The sequence below is a fragment of the Pogoniulus pusillus genome, chromosome 4 (genome assembly GCF_015220805.1).
Source record: "Pogoniulus pusillus isolate bPogPus1 chromosome 4, bPogPus1.pri, whole genome shotgun sequence".
In the NCBI taxonomy this organism is placed as follows: Eukaryota; Metazoa; Chordata; class Aves; order Piciformes; family Lybiidae; genus Pogoniulus; species Pogoniulus pusillus.
In genome coordinates this window covers 42,547,192-42,563,935 of record NC_087267.1, presented here as the reverse complement: position 1 = coordinate 42,563,935, position 16,744 = coordinate 42,547,192, and positions in this window count along the sequence as shown.

The following is a 16,744-nucleotide window of genomic DNA, read 5'->3' as shown; positions in this document are numbered from 1 at the left end:
TTGTTCAAACTAGAAGTGAAAATATATTCCAAAGGAGAAATCATTAGCATTTTCATTAAATGCCAAAGACTGTGACTATTAGACCTACCTCAGGCAACCCTGGGGTTGAAAACTTTTCAACACGATTTAATTGATCCAGATGGATTGAGGTTGGGGTTTTTTTTTTGGTTTTGTTTGGTTTTTATTTTTTATCCCTTCCACCCTTCTACCCCCTGCTTAAATCTCTCTACTCCATCACATGTGAGAAAACCCCAAACTGAACCAAATTAAAATAAATAAACAACGCCTTCAGCCCACGCCCTGGAATGAAAACTGCAGTGTAATACGAAATGTGTCCTGATTGTCTTGTTATGGAGCTCAGTGACTCACTGACTGTTACAAATGGGGTTAGATAAAATAAAAGGATTATAATTAAGGAGGCAGGAGGAGGATGGTAACTGGGCAGTCAGACGGAAGCAGGCCCATTTCAAGTTCGGGTGCGCTGGGGTTCTGTGTGGCTTTTGGAAGGCTGCTGGGTGAACACATGGCTCACTTGGGTGATTTGCAGTAGAGATTCTGCTAAAATACTTGGAGACCTTCTTATGGCCCTTCAGTACTTAAAGGGGCCTACAAGAAACATGGGGACAGTTTTTTTAGCAAGGGCTTGTCGTGACAGGACAAGATTTTAAACTAAAAGAGAGGAGATTTAGGATGAATCATAGAATCATAGAATCAGCCAGGTTGCAAGAGACCTCCAACATCATCCAGTCCAACCTAGCACCCAGCCTGAGCCAGTCAAATAGACCATGGCACTAAGTGCCTCAGCCAGGCTTTTCTTGAACACCTCCAGGGACGGCGACTCCACCACCTCCTTGGGCAGCCCATTCCAATGCCAATCATTCTCTCTGACAACAACTTCCTCCTAACATCCAGCCTATACTTCCACCACCACAACTTGAGACTGTTTCCCCTTGTTCTGATGCTGCTTGCCTGGCAGAAGAGACCAACCCCCACCTGGCTACAGCCTCCCTTCAGGTAGTTGTAGACAGCAAGACTTGATCTAAGGAAGACATTTTTGGTAATGAAAGTAGTGAAACACTGGTACAGGGTGTCCAGAGAGGTGGTAGAAGCTCTGTCCTTGAAAACATTCAAGATCAGGATGTTTAAGATTTGGAGCAACCTGATTTAGTTGAAGGCTCAATCCCCTCATCCAGATCATCAATAGTGATATTGAACAGGATTGGACCCAGCACTGATCCTTGGGGGACACCACTTGTGATGGCCTGCCAACTGGATGTGGCACCATTCACCACCACCATCTGAGCCCTGCCCTCCAGCCAGTCTATTTGATTGGCTAAGGCTGAGTGATAGGTTGGACTGGATGATCTTGAAGGTCTCTTCCAACCTGGCTGATTCTATGATTCTGTGATTCTATGTTTGTGCTCACTGCAGGAACCTTTAAAGGTCCCTTTCAACCCAAATGATTTTATGTCTCTCTACTAAAAGGGGCTTAGTTGGCTGCGCTGCTCCAGCATAATGGGTGTCTAAAGTTACCATTTGGTTTTCTGTAGGTATCCCCCCAGAATACCCAGTTCCTGGCTGACAGAAAAGTGGGTGCTGAAGTGTCCACCTACTAGTTTTGGTCAAGGGAAGTCACAGGCCCCCTGATGCAGTTATCTGATGGTTCAGCACTATTTCTGTGAAGTGTTTTGGCCATGGATCTCAATGTAGGACCCTCTTTCCCCTGAAAAGAAGTCTGAAGCATCCCTCTGGGTCCAACATAAACTCCTGCTTGGGTAAGGCCAATGAAGGTGCCATCCTCCATGGCAGAGGGAAGCAGAGTGATTTACTTCTGACTGGGGAGAACACAAGGCTCAAGGGTGCCTAATTATAAGGTTTAGATCATGTACTTGGCACAACATCATATTAACTTGTTGAATACAAGGTAATGTAATGAGTTGGGTCTTCCAACTTCTCATATACTATTTTTCCCCAGCAAGTTTCCAACTTACTTTGCTGCTTCTTGGAATCTTGGAGGAAAATGTCTGCAGAAATATTCTGTTCAGATCTCCTGTGTATTCAAGCATTTTACTTCCAACAGCCTTGAGGAGTGAGTTGTCCTCAAAGTCCCAAAGCCAGGTAGATCACAAAGTGGTGTTTTTCATGTCAACATGCCAGAGCAGTGCCTCAAATTATCTATGGCCAGTGCAAATGCTTCGTAGGTAAGCCCATGCAAGCCACTTGCAAAGATGCAAAACAATTAATGCTTCAGTTTGGGCTGGATTAATACCTTCAGTAATTATCCAAAGGAGTACTGAAGACTATAATGATTAAATATCAGGTTGGAACTGGATGCAAGATGGAATCTGTGAAAATGCAGTCCTGGTTGGAAAGGGCTGCAAGAGTCACATAAAACTGTGACCACTCTACCAGAGTATCTTGGAAGGAAAAGTGCAAGGATTTCTCTAGTGAAAACTATGATGGGAATTTTGGTGAGATGCTCTGTATTATTTCCCAGTCTGGAATTTTACCAGGACACAGGAATTTATGTGCCTGAATGCAATGCTTACCTGATTTAGTTGATAGCTGGCTAAACCTGAAGCTGTGCACCAAATCTTCACCCCTGATTCACCCACATGTGTCCCCTTGTTTCTTCATACTCCTCTGTCCATCTGTATCTGCCTCTTGTCATTCATCTGACACTTACACTAGAAATGCCCTGGGGCTGGCATCCCCTTTTTTTTTTTGTTCTGGGCTTGCAGAGCCTCTTGCACAACGAGGCCTGTGGTAATACACCAAACGATTGCTAAGGGTGAAAGATTGCCAGGTTCCAATTGGCAAAACCAGTCCACAGGACCGGCTGGGTAATAGAATAACAACAACAAATTCATAATAATGGTGGCAGGAATAATGAATGGGTATATTAGAATATTAGCCAGCTAGCTAGAGCTCACCACTTGCCTTTTCTGCAGCTCCTGTTAAAAACTCATTCTCCTTGTCGAACATGTACTTGCCTGTACTGTCAATGTGCTAATTCTGCTCCTTGCCATCTGTCCTGCTCTATCTTTCTCAATTGAAAAAAAAAAAAAAGGAAAAAAAAAAAAAGAAGAAGAAATAAAAATCAACTCACGTGGCATCAAAGAGCTACATCTGGAGGTCATTGCATCAATGCTGCCGCTAGTTTAATAAAGGAACTGACTAATATACTCATTAGTGGTGCTCGTTGCTAATGCCCGATCAGATAATGGAATTGAAATATCATGTTTTAGGGTGTAACCAGGATCCCTGCAGGTGCTGAGATGGAATTGCCCCATAGGTACAGCATTACACAGTTAACTAGGTGTGTTACTTGATGGGGGTGTTTCAGCTTCCCAAGCCTTCAGGTAGGAAGAGATGAGCAGGACTGTCAGAGTAGCTAGTGAGAATGGGAAGTCGAGTTGAAAACAAGGGGAAAAAAAGATGAAGTGACCTGAGGATGAAGATGGTTGGGATTAAGTACTAGCTGTCAAGCCACCTATGGTGTGATGGTTTGGGTGTTCTCTGCCCCCCCACACTCTAGAAATCACCCAGACTAGTCTCAGTCAGCTCTGGGAATATGAATGAAGCTATTTATTTACAGCTAGCACAATATACAAGCAGATATTTACAGTATAGACAGTTATAGACAGAAATAGACAAGGTAAAAGGTAATACAGAAACACAACTCCCCTCCCAGAAACCTGAGTCCCCAGGAGGGGCTCTCAACCACCCCTGCACCTTCCCCCTGCCCCTCTCAACCTTACCCCAATCCCAAGGAAGAATGGAGGTTCAGCCAAGAGGTTAAGAAGCAAAGGTGAGTGGAGGGTGTGTTAGAGAGATGTAGCTCAGTCAGAAGCCCAAGGCAGAGTGAGTGAAAATGGTGAAAGTTCTATCTAATGTTTTCTTTTCTTCTTCAGCAAGACTCTGAGGGGAGTAGACATCACCATTGTTTTCCTTTCACAGCCTGTGATCTAGTTCTTCTCACCAAAACATGCTACCCTGCTTCAAACTAGCACATAAGGGAACAGCTGGAACTAGGTGTATGTGTGGAGGAACGGTGCTGGCCGTTTGGGAGGACACTTCAATCTGCCTATGTTGGCTAAGCATTGATTGGTGTGGGCAGAGAAATGCACTGAAGCAGGGCTTCTGGAAACCTCAAAAGCTTAACAAAGCCATTTGGAAAGTAAAGGAGAAAAGACTAGTATGGACACAAAAGAGGGAGATAGAGAGGGCCTCTTAGAGCACCTCTGAGAAGTGACATCAGTCTACTTCTAACACCAACTCTAGACTAAAGACAAACCCTTAGGTCACCAGGCAGTAGTGAGAATGGATGTACCTTGCTTCCCTGGGTCTGCAGTGTCACCTACATAAGATTTTTAATCTTCACTGTTTTGAGTGAGCTGAAATTGCAATTTCATTGTCCAGGGATGGCAGGCAAGCATGCCAGAAGCCCAGCACCAGCGCTCCCTTCCTCTATTCAAACATCTGCCTTCTAAGTTTCCCAGCAAGTGTCTAAGCTCACAGAAGTTAGCAGCACTCTTTTTTCTTAATTGCTTCTTGTTTTCTTTTTTTTTTTTTTTAAAGAAAAAAGTGAAACCACATTACAAAATTCAAACCCAACCTCAGCCTAATCAATGCTACCAGACTTTGGGTAAACTGGGCTGAATGACAAGAGTTTTCCAGAGGAATTTGTTCTGTACGGAAGTTAACTTTAAACACTTTTCTTCATTGCCAGATGATTTAATACTGGATGAGCCAATGAAAGACAAAGCACTTCAGAGAAGCTCAAATTACTGCCCAAGTTGCTCACAGAATATGTTCTGCTGAGACAAGGCTAGAGACTTCAGTGGGATTAGCAGTAAAGCAAAGTTTTGGTTTAGATTTCCAATCTCTATTTAATTTTCCTCCCTCCTGCTCCCAGTTGCTTAATAATAATGACTTACATGTCAATAACAACCTCCTGGCTAGCATAGAACCATAGAATCATAGAATCAGTCATGGTTGGAAGGCACCACAAGGATCATTTACTTCCAACACCCCCTGCCATGGGCAGGGACACTCTACCCTAGAGCAGCCTGCCCACAGCCTCATCCAGCCTGGCCTTAAACACCTCCAGCAATGGGGCCTCAACCACTTCCCTGGGCAACCCATTCCAGGCTCTCACCACTCTCATGCTCAACAACTTCCTCCTCACGTCCACTCTGAACCTCCCCACCTCCAGCTTTGTTCTGTTCCCCCCAGTCCTGTCACTCCCTGATATCCTGAAAAGTCCCTCCCCAGCTTTTTTGTAGGCCCCCTTCGGATACTGGAAGGCCACCAGAAAGTCACCTTGGAGCCTCCTCTTCTCCAGACTGAACAGCCCCAACTCTTTCAGTTTGTCCTCCTAGAAGAGCTGCTCCAGCCCTCTGATCAACACTATTTGTCCTCCTCTCTCTTCCTTCAGCATCTCAGATCTTCCTCTGTCCACATTTTTTCTAGTGCACTCTCCAGGAAAGGCAATCCAAATCCTTTCAGGTGAAGGAGTGAGCTGAGCCAAAACTTACACATCCGCTGTGAGGTCCTTCAGAAGAGGACTAAAAGATGTGAGAAAGAGGAAAGGGCATGCCCCTTCCTGATGTTTCTGGGAGAAAAGTCTGTGGTTAATTTCAGAAATCCTCTGGGAAGGGACATGTCCTCTTGCTGCCCAGAATATTGTACCTGCATCCTAGAGGGAGGTAGGGTTTAAAGCATTTCACTTTGTTTCTTTTTTATCCTTGGTGTTCTCTATTGTTTAGATTAGGCAGGCTCCAGGGCCATGTGTAGACTGCTATGAAATCTGTTTTTAGGTGCATTCTAAAAGGAGATCCATGGGAATCAGGTCCCTAAATAATTGCCTTTAAACACCTAAAGCTATCAGCATGTTGATAAACTAAACAAGACCAGGTCTGGAGCTCAGGTACTGGCACAGGTTCTCCCAAACTATCCAACTCTTAGCATGATCCCTGGCAATGGTTTTGTCCTGTTCCAACTAGCACTCTTCCAGACAATGCCTGGGAATGGTCCAGGGACAGCTCGGGCCAAGGAGCATCACCACAGGCAGTTCAGATGCAGCCCCCTGGTTTTGGAAGGAGAGATGCTTATCAGAGCTGGCGCAAGCTAGTCTGTGCCAATTGGCCTCTGGGCCAAAGAACAACCCCATGCACGTTTTATTTACTACAATAGGTGCAGTTAAATGCTTTCAAGAATGTAGCCTGAGATGCTAAACAGGGACTTGGGAGCATAACTGGGATCCTAGCACTGAAAAGAAAGGGGGATAAAGGTGGTGTTTGGTTTATTCAGGTATTAACTCCTTCCTCCCTACATATCTTCTTTGCTCAACTTCATTTCCAGAAGACCTAGATGGGACCAGGTAACTTTTGACACTGTGTTGTGCTAGCAAAAAGTTCATAAAGAGCAGCAAATTAATCTCCTCCAATTTTCCACCAGCCTCCTAAGTCCTATGGGACAGAAAGAGCTCTAGCACGGTGTGGCCAGGATTTCCCATCCATCAGTCCTTTTACTAAGGAATTTTCTTGTGTCCTCCAGCAGTGACTGCTTCCAGGGACAGAGTCCCAGCCTGGATGGTCACAGGTTGGAGCTGCTGTGTGGGTAAGCACTTCCAGAGTCGGAGGACACATTTCTATAGCTGACTTTGCTCACAGGACAAGTCCTTTTCTGTCGCTACTATTCTCTTTAACTCTCACAATCCACTCGTGGCCACTTCCCAGACCTTCTGAAAGTGTGAAAATCTTGAAGATCAACACCTGGGACAGCAAATCAGGTTATTTAGAAGCTTTTAGCAGGAACAAGGTGTTCTGGTGTTTTCCTTCAGGTTTTTTTCAGGTTAGAACTGTCTGATGTCTCTGTCATAACTTGATGAGATAAGATTTTTCTCTCCCTCCCGTCTGCACCAGTACAGTATTTCGTGGAAGGTGGTAATGAGACTTCAGCATTTGTGCTGGGGAGAATGGACACGGAGAGATGACATTGGCCTATTCTCACAGCACAAAGTGAAAGCTGACATAACTGTATCCCTTGCCACGAGCATTCAGCCCTCTGGGTGAACAATAGAGCTTCTGTTCGTGCAGCATCTTATGGAGGGCTGTCCTTGTCCCCAGCCATCTCACCAAGCAACATGACACCACAAAGCATTAAATCCACATGCTCCAAACCAGAAGGACATCTGAGCACGCTGCTTGAAAAATCCTCATTGCAGTTATCTTGACATTAACATTTAGTGAAGTTTCTCAGTCAATTTAGGATTTTCTGAATCAGACAAAGCAGCTATGAAAGGGGGAAAAAAGGGAGGCTTCGAAATTCTGACAGAAACATATTTTGACTTAACTTCAATTTCTGCCTATACAAGATCTAAGTTTCTTGCATTAGAAATTAGATATCTATTACTTATGCAAAGGATGCATTACAAGCAGAGGTATGTGCAATAGATATGCATGTATATTCTTTATTCCTGTGGCAATGGAGGCTCTGTATGAAATCGTGGTTCTGCTGGGCTAAATGCTTCACTGCTCAGTGACTAGCACTCAGATGTCAGCAGTCATCTAGCCTGAGGCATGAAGGATTAGCCTCCTGGTCTCTTCTCAGGATCTCGCTTCCTCATGGGCACTTCACTCTGGTATATGTGTTACTAGAATCCTTGGAGGCAACGTCCCCACTCCAGTGCGTGTCGTTTGGATGTCTGGAGGTGACATGACTGAGCCTGGAGAAGAACTGCGTGGCAGAGCTTAGCTAAACCCAGCCTGCCAAAGTTATCAGTTTTGATCTTAACTAGAAGGTCCTTTTTCTGCTCACTTACCCTTGCACACACGCACATAATTGCAGTGTGAATTCATAATATAAACCATGATGTAATAGACACCAACTCAACTCAACCTAATTACTGTACAAATGAACAACAACTTAAATGGCAAGCAGAGTCCCATTAAAAGTAATCAGATCCTGGGTGGGGAGATGGTTAAAGGTGGTGTTTGAACTCCAAAGAAAAATATGCTCTTGTTTGGACATAATTTGGTTTCTTTTTTTATTGCTATTTTTTTCTTATACAGTGTATTTTTGTTCTCCCTCTGCCTGCCTCTCTCTCTCTCTCTCTCTCATTTTAATTTTTTCAACCTTTTCCTGATAAACCAAACTAGTCTAGACATATCTTTCGAGAGCAAATGTTCTCTAAGCTATGTTCATTCCTTGTGAGTTTGTACGTTAATCATTAAATATAATTAATTAGAACATCTTGTAATTAACCTGGAAAGCAAAATTATACAAGGGAATGAGTTTGTAACCACATCACATTTGGAATAAAAATAAAACTTTGACTAAAAGGAATAACTGCTCTTTGGAATTAGATGAGTAACAATGTTGGATTGGCTCCCCCTGAAGCTGTGATGTTGGCTCTGAACTCATTCACATGTATTAACCACATTTCACACTGATACATGTAGGTGCACACATACTTGTGCATGCACACCACAGAGACATAGTCCAGAGTTAGTCTACTGTGGGATACTTTAAGCCACCTCTGTCCCTTCTTGTCTATCTGCACTGTGGAGGCCACTTGGGAGTCAGCAAACGTGCCACCAGGCAGCCTTAGGGTTGCTCTGACTTGCCCTGACTGGTTGTGATGGTTCTTTGGATATGATTCTGACTGGAAATTGTGGCATTTCATTGCAAGCTTTCCTGCCAGGGCAGAAGTGATCTGGCAGGAGGTGTCAGACAGCTGGCTGTGGGGCTACCCCCCAGCTGGAGATTCCTGGTCCAAAGAAATCCTCATATACATGCTGGGACCAGTTCTCAGGTCCACCACTTCTCTAAACAAGCAGGCTTCTGGAGGTGTTCAAGAAAAGCCTGGATGAGGCACTTAGTGCCATGGTCTAGTTGACTGGCTAGGTTGGACTGGATGACATTGGAGGCTTCTTCCAACCTGGTTGATTCTATGATTCTATGACCTGACCTATGGAGCACAACTCAGAACCACTTTAGCTCTCTGGTACAAAAGAAAGGAGAATAGAGTTTATTTCTTCTTGCCAAACAATAATTCTCATCAAAAGTTAAACACCACAATGATTTCCTTCTAAGTGTGAGGAGTTCTGTCATCTCTGCTTGACTGAATAAGTTTGGAATATCTTGAGAGACAGGAGCATCACTATTCCTAGCAGAAAAACACCTGCTCATGGCTGCTGCAGCATCCCAGAGTGAGATGCTGGCCCCTGTGGCTGTGGATTGAGAAGCCCCTGAGGTCTGCAGAGCAGCACTCCTGGGGATTCTCCAACTGACTACCCAGAGGGTGTTGTGAAGGCACCAGCTTATGGCACTTTACAGGGCTTGCCACTTGCTGGTTGCATGGCCTAGAGCACGTCATTTCACCTTTGTTTCTCCTTCCTCTCTGTCCTTATTGAATACACTCTGTTGGTGGGGAGATTACTCTTCTTCTACACATTGGACAGACACTACCTCTAAAAAAAAGGGCCCTTTCATCCTTGTGACATCCCCAGTTGGAATCATGCTTTCCTCAGCAGCTGGTGGCTTCTCAGACTAGCCAGAGGACTTCATTGTTCTGAGTTTGCTCTGTTGAATTTTGCCTTTCACACTTTTGGCAGGAGGAATCACTAAGCTTCTCTCCAATTAAATCCTTACCTTTCACAGCCAGACAATTGCTTGGCTGTGTTGTTCATCATCACCTAGGCACAGAAAGTTTCCTCACATTTTTGTGGTCAGTTTTCAGGCCAACAGGAGGGGAGGGAGCTGGGGAGGAAGAGGGCTAAGTTGGAAAAGAACAGGGATGGAGTGGGAGAAAGGCTAGTGGAGGTGATAAAAGGATGGGGTTGCCTGGAAGTTCCAGCCATTGGATGGTGGATTCTAGTGAATGGAGAGGCATCATAGGTGACTTCAGTGAGGCAATGTCCTTTATTTTTTTGGGGTCCTGAGATGAGTGATTAAAGAATTCAAAAAAGTGGCCATGGATATCCCTCTCCCTTCATGAGGACATCTCCCCTTTGTGCTGAGCTCTCAAGTTGCCTGTTGACTGTCTTCACTGCTTCCTTAGGCTGGAAATCAGCTAAAAGGTCACCCCTCAGCTAATATTGGCTCAGGTTGTGGAGAGTCAGCTAAATTCAGAAGACTCAGAAATACTGTCCCTTCACCTTCATGAGCAGATGAAACAGGATGTGGACCTGCAGGGTCGATGTGGAGAGGAACAGGCGCAAGGAGTGTAACTCTGTTCTTCTTGCCTACTGCCTTCTCCCTGCCAGTGGGTAACATCCTGTCACTGTGGCAGGCACCAGCGGTGGGATGACACTTGCCTAATGTTGAGGAGGTTGATGTTAGACACTCAGAGTAAACCAGATGGGTTGTAGTACCTTATCCAGGCAGAGATGAGACACAGGCACACCTAGAAGAACATCTCCTATTGCAATAGGGGGATAAGATTCACCCAGTTTAGGTCATTCAGGGTGACTAATGAAATGTCCATTTTGTTCTTCAGTAGTGACAAGAATCCCACACCTAAAAGAGGAACTAGAACTGGAGTTATCTTCCTGGACAGGAGCTTCATAATGCCTTCTACCTTGTTCCACTCTCATTCCACCTTAGCTGCATCTGTCCCTCCTGGTCACTGCTTTTTTTGGCAAAACTCCCATTTCAGAGCGAAATAAGATGGGCCTGATCCTGACATGCAAGAAAGGGTCTGTTTAGTGTGGGACAAGACATCTGCCCATATTTATTGCATTGCAGATAGGGGATGTCAAGGACAAATGAGGCCACATGAATATTCCTGAGGAGCAGCAGCAGTGAATGACAACAATACTAAAAAGATCTAAAAGAGATGTGACAGTAGTTCTGAATAGAGCTGACGCTGAGCAAACACTTCAGACAATGTGGAGGGTGGTATAATATCCTTCCCTTTCAGAGTGTCACTGCAGCCTGTGTTTAATATTCATTGGCATCAGTATCCTGGCTTGATCTTCACACTGTAAGGTGCTGAGCATATATCTAGGAAAAAAGAAGATAGTTAAAGAGATGCACCCAGTTCACTGCCCTCTCTTATGTGGGTGTGCATCTGCCTTAGTGGAACCCATGGGAGTTTTACTACTGACTTCAGTCCTTATTAATCTCCCTGATGAGTAGTAGGAAATTAGGCATGCGTGGAGAGAAGGGTGTTTATGAAAAGCAAGGTCTAATGAGAACCTGGTTCCAGAGTTAATTATGGAACAGCTCTTGCCGCTCCCTCACCCAATACTGCGCCTGATTCTGATCTCGCTGCATGGGAAAGCGAGATACTTTATACCCATGGGGGCTCTTGGTCTGCATATGGCTCTTGAGCAATTTAAGTGCACTTATGCTGGGGTGATATCATGTGATCTGCAGTGGGACTGCAGGGCTGCTGGGTAATCTGTGGGATGAAGCAAATCAGCAAGACTTGCCAGGTCATGCCCAGCCCCATCCCATCCCACAGCGGTGCAAAGAGACGGAGGAGAGCTGTTGTTATCTCTTTGGTGAACCACTCCTGCTGCTCTCCCTCCCTTTGCTCTCTGATGTGCCTGATACGTGTCTTCTGCCTCTCAGCTGAACGCAGAGTGTTGGTGGATGGTTTGTAAGGTCAGCAAGATGGGCCAGCGTCAGGATCAATGGAGTCGTACCCGCGCCTGTATGCAATCAGGGTCTGGCCCTCTGCTAATTAAAAAGCTTAAACAAACACATGCAAATGCGACAGATACGAACACGCAGGTGGATTGCTGGAAATAACACCCTCCACTCCTCCAACTGAGGGGGCAGCTTGCCCCAGCACTCCCTTTTGTTTTGCTGCTTCCACAAAAAAGCTGCCTCTGTTGTGGGGAAGTTTCCCCTTGGTTGAGTTCGGTGTGTATGGTCCTGGGGCATAAACAGCCTGTTGTCCCATGACACACGCTTGCCCTGAGATTACACACAGCTTGGCAGAGATGGCATGAAACACTTCACTGGAGGTGTAAGGGAAAGCCACATTCCCATTTCTCTTGACCTTGCATTTGATGGGCTGGGAGCCTTTTTGAGAAGGAATTTCGGGACGTTTGCAGCATGTGAGAGATTGTTCTGGGTCTGATTCTCTTTTCTATGAGGCCATCTTACATCACAGCCCTGGGAAAGTCTTTTGGGAAAGATACATTTGTTGCTATAAGCACGGCGTGTCAAACAGGTACACAGATGATGGCTCTGAGCCCATTCAATCTGCATCAGGATGTGGCTGAGTTTTCGGTGCAAACCAGATTCTGGGATACCTGATCTGGCCGACCTGATCTAGTTGAGGATGTTCTTGTTCACTGCTGAGGGGTTAGACCAGGTGACCTTTAGATGTCCCTTCCAACCTGGGTGATTCTATGATTCTATGATAACTCTTCTAAGTGCTTGCACTGCTCTTGTCACTGCACTTCCAGAGTCCTTTGAGGATAGGGATTTTTCCCACTAACATAAATGGTCCTTTGATAATGGAAAATTTGCCTGAGTAAAGGCTGTTTAATGCTGTGATTAAGTCATTGCTTTAATCTGGCATAGCTCTTGAAAAATCTGCTGGAGTTACTGAAAGGGTCCTTTGAGTCCCCTTTCTCCTAATTCCTTTTATGCTTATACTGACATTCATAGGTCTACATGGTGACTCAGGTCAGAGAATTGATGTAGCCACAAATTCTCTTGGGAAAAGAAAAGAAAAGAAAAGAAAAGAAAAGAAAAGAAAAGAAAAGAAAAGAAAAGAAAAGAAAAGAAAAGAAAAGAAAAGAAAAGAAAAGAAAAGAAAAGAAAAGAGAAGAAAATAGAAAAGAAAAGAGAAAAGAAAAGAAAAGAAAAGAAAAGAAAAGAAAAGAAAAGAAAAGAAAAGAAAAGAAAAGAAAAGAAAAGAAAAGAAAAGAGAAAAGAAAAGAGAAAAGAAAAGAAAAGAGAAAAGAAAAGAGAAAAGAAAAGAAAAGAAAAGAGAAAAGAAAAGAAAAGAGAAAAGAAAAGAAAAGAAAAGAAAAGAAAAGAAAAGAAAAGAAAAGAAAAGAAAAGAAAAGAAAAGAAAAGAAAAGAAAAGAAAAGAAAAGAAAAGAAAAGAAAAGAAAAGAAAAGAAAAGAAAAGAAAAGAAAAGAAAGAAAAGAAAAGAAAAGAAAAGAAAAGAAAAGAAAAGAAAGGAAAAGGAAAGGAAAGGAAAGGAAAGGAAAGGAAAGGAAAGGAAAGGAAAGGCAAAAAGAACAAACAAAGGCAACAAAATTCCCCAAATGAAAAATAAAGCTTGTTTTTTTCAGCAAGGTGTCAGCATGAGATCCAGTGTCAGCCAGAGGGAGATGACGGGAATGTGAGGTCGGAGTTGTGATTGCACAGTCAAGAGGACGGAGCAACTGCAATGGAGCACTCTCTGCTCAAGCTAAACCTCCAATCCACTTTCTAGCTTGTGTACAGGATAACTAACACCTGCCAAAGGCTGGACACCCTTAGCAAAAGTTATGCTTGAAATGCTTTGTACCAGGTTGTGCATCAGGACTGGTCACCTACAAGCGTCAGTTTGACCCAGGAAATATAACCTGGTAAGAAAAAAACAGACCAGTTTTGGTTGAAAAACACCTCTACTACCATCAACCTAACATGACTAAGGCCATTAAACCATGTCCTGAAGTGCCATGTCTACACATTTTTGGAACACCTCCAGGGATGGTCACTCCATTGATTGTCTAGGGCTGGGTGCTAGGTTGGACTGGATGATTTTGGAGGTCTCTTCCAACCTGGTTGATTCTATGATTCTGTGATTCCAGCATTGAAGAGAGATCTACTCAACATAGAATTGCACAAAATTTCAATGATATTTACCTCTGTGGTTGGCCTGTACTGAAAAGAAGTCTTTATTATATATTACTCTGGATAGCACAGAAAAAAAGCCTTCAGATCTTTTTACCCAGCTCTTCTTCTGGAAATGACTCTCAGATGTCCCCCATACCTTATTCCTCTGCATGCTCCTGTAAAGTGCGGTTGTACCAAAGCACCAAAAGCGAGTCCCACCAGACCTAGGTGCACAATGTTCTGTTTGATTTTATTTGCCTTAATTTCCAGTAGAACCTAGGCTGCTCTACATCTCAGTCTAATATTCAGTGGCTGGGGATTCAGCAGAGATGGGCACAGCGGTGTGGTAATTTGTTTGGCACAGCCTTGTCATGTGGGTTTTCATTTTGCAACTCCACAACCAAAATGAAGGGTAGCTGAGATCAAAGCCATTTACTGTTTAAACTCTAATGCTCAGGGGAAGGCAGAGGTGCTTTTTCAGATAGGAAGAAGTCTCTGATTTCATGTCATTAAAACTATATGTCTCAGTTCCTGAAAGCACATAAATACAGTTATAGTTGAGCTTAAAGAGAGGAGCATATGTAAATACTTTGATAAACCACAGGTAGGATCACATGTAGTGCTTCCTCCTTTTGTATTGACTTACTTAAGTTAGCTAATTCAGACAAAAAGTGCTATATAGGCACAAGGACTTTGTTTTTAACTAGATTAAAGTTAGAATGAACAGATTAAAGTTTAGAGGGGGCTTGGATGCTGAACATGAATAACTAGTTAGAGCTGATCTTGAAATGCCCTTATCTTTGATCAGGTCGGAAGTAGAAGTAGATTCAAATGGAGAATTCCAGCTCATATTGGAAGCCTTCACCAAGAGGAAGATGCTTGTGTCAGGCATTATCTTACAGACAGTCTAGCTAGAGATGAAGATGCTTTGTTTCCAGAATGTGTTTCTGGGAGCATCTAAAGCCACCACTCCTTCACGTTTGCTTTACCGAATCTGGTTGGCCATGCAAACTCAGAATCCTTTTGTTGTTGTTGTTGTTATTGTTGTTCCCACTGAAAATAAACCTTGAGACATTGATTCAGTATAAAATTTTGGCTGAAATCCTTGTTCCAAGGCCTTGGTGTCAACAACAGATTCCAGATTTCTGTTTACTTTAATTGGCTTTGCTTTTAGCCACAAGTAAGGATTGCAAAACTCAAAGGCGTGGAATGGCTGCCCCTTGCTTCCAGTGTGAGTGTGCACTGCTTTATTTTTTTGTCTTTCTTCCCCTGGGCTGCTTATCCAAACTTGGTTTTGAAACCACTTGAGTTGGGAATTTGGTTTTCAAGTGGGGGGACCTAAATTTAGGATCCTGAATCCATATTTAGTAATGAATAAAAACAACAAAAAGGTCCTTAGCACTGTTCTCCATGGAGATTTATTGGCCCTGGGAACTTTCAAGATTTTGGATGTGGAATATTTTATTTGTTAGCATAAAGACTGCCAAAGCTTTTCCAGTCATCATCTACAGCAGAAACAGCAGATTTTGGGTTTGTATGTTGCTCTTTACCACTCCGTGAATATCCTCCTGGCATTTGAGTGTAGTCGATGTGACAAAATACAGCAGTCTAAAGCAGAGCACTCAGTGCTATCTCCCAATGGCATGGCTGAAGTTAGCTCTTTAGGAAGAGGCATCTGATCTGCTGTCAGCCCATCCCATATACCTGAGAGTGCTTAGAGCTGGGATTTTCCAAAGTGCTCAGTCTTGGCTGAACTCCACTATCAAATTTAATTGGCTGTAATTCCAAGTGATTAGGAGCAAAAGTATGTGAGAAAGGAGACCCTCTGAAGAAGTGTACTGTGAAATCTTGTCCTGGGGTGCTCACCTACTGAAGATCTCCTCCTGGGCCTTTTCATTGCTGGTTGTAGAGAGAAATGATCCAGGAAAACTGGAACAATGCACCTTGGTGGGGAAAAAAAAAAAGATGTGGTTTCTATGAATATTTTGATGTTGAAGGTGATGAAATTCTTTCTGGGGAAGGAAAGAAAACTCCTTCTTTTTGCCCAGTACATTGTGTCATGCTGCTTGTGTGTTAATCTCCATGCAGCCTGCCCTCCTTGTTGATAGACTTGGGGTACTTCTCCCACCCTGCCTCTAGTTTGGAAATGTTTCTTTTTTCCACAATGGGATGTGGATGGAGAGGAGATATGTGCCCAGCTTTGCCCTTGGTGTGCTCTAAACCCCAGGAAGTTCAGGGGAAGCTCTCCCTTCAGAAATTACAAATTTTGGAACAACAGGAAACCCCAGCAGAGGTTGGAGATCTGCAGCCATGGATGTTTGGAATGAGAGCAAAAAATATTTATCAATCACACTGTCTGTTCCCTTTATTTTTTATCCTTCTCACAAGGCTCCTTTCAGCCTCCTCCTCACTTCATGATCCCAGTTCTTTTATCCTGGGTGATGGTGGTAGAAGCAGATAGCACATTTGGACATATTTGCCCTCCTGTGGCTTGCCCTTCTCACTCCACCCATGCTCTGGTTGTTGATGATGCATATCTATGGGAGTCAGTGGGAGACCTTTTCACAAACACTTGCTGTGTGTTGTGTCTCTTGTGGGCAGAGATGTTGCTGTGTTAGCCAACATTAGTTGATCTGCTTCTCTGACAAGATTGCTTTAAAGCCTAAGTATTGGTTACTGTTCTTTGCTGGGAACATGCAATAGTTATAGCTTAGCCTGCACAGCCAAGTCCAGTTCCTCTTGCTGTGTTGGGATTACCTGCGCTGTGGAGAACAAAATCTGGGAGAAGGAGTGCTACCTGAAAGAGGCACAATCCCTCACTGAAGTACTTGGGGAGCAGTATTTTTTTGTGATAGGGCAAATAATTTCCCTGTGTTTGGATTTAGAAACAGCCACTGAAGTCAAAGGGATTTCAGAAATTTAGATGGGAGAGGTGGCTGAGTG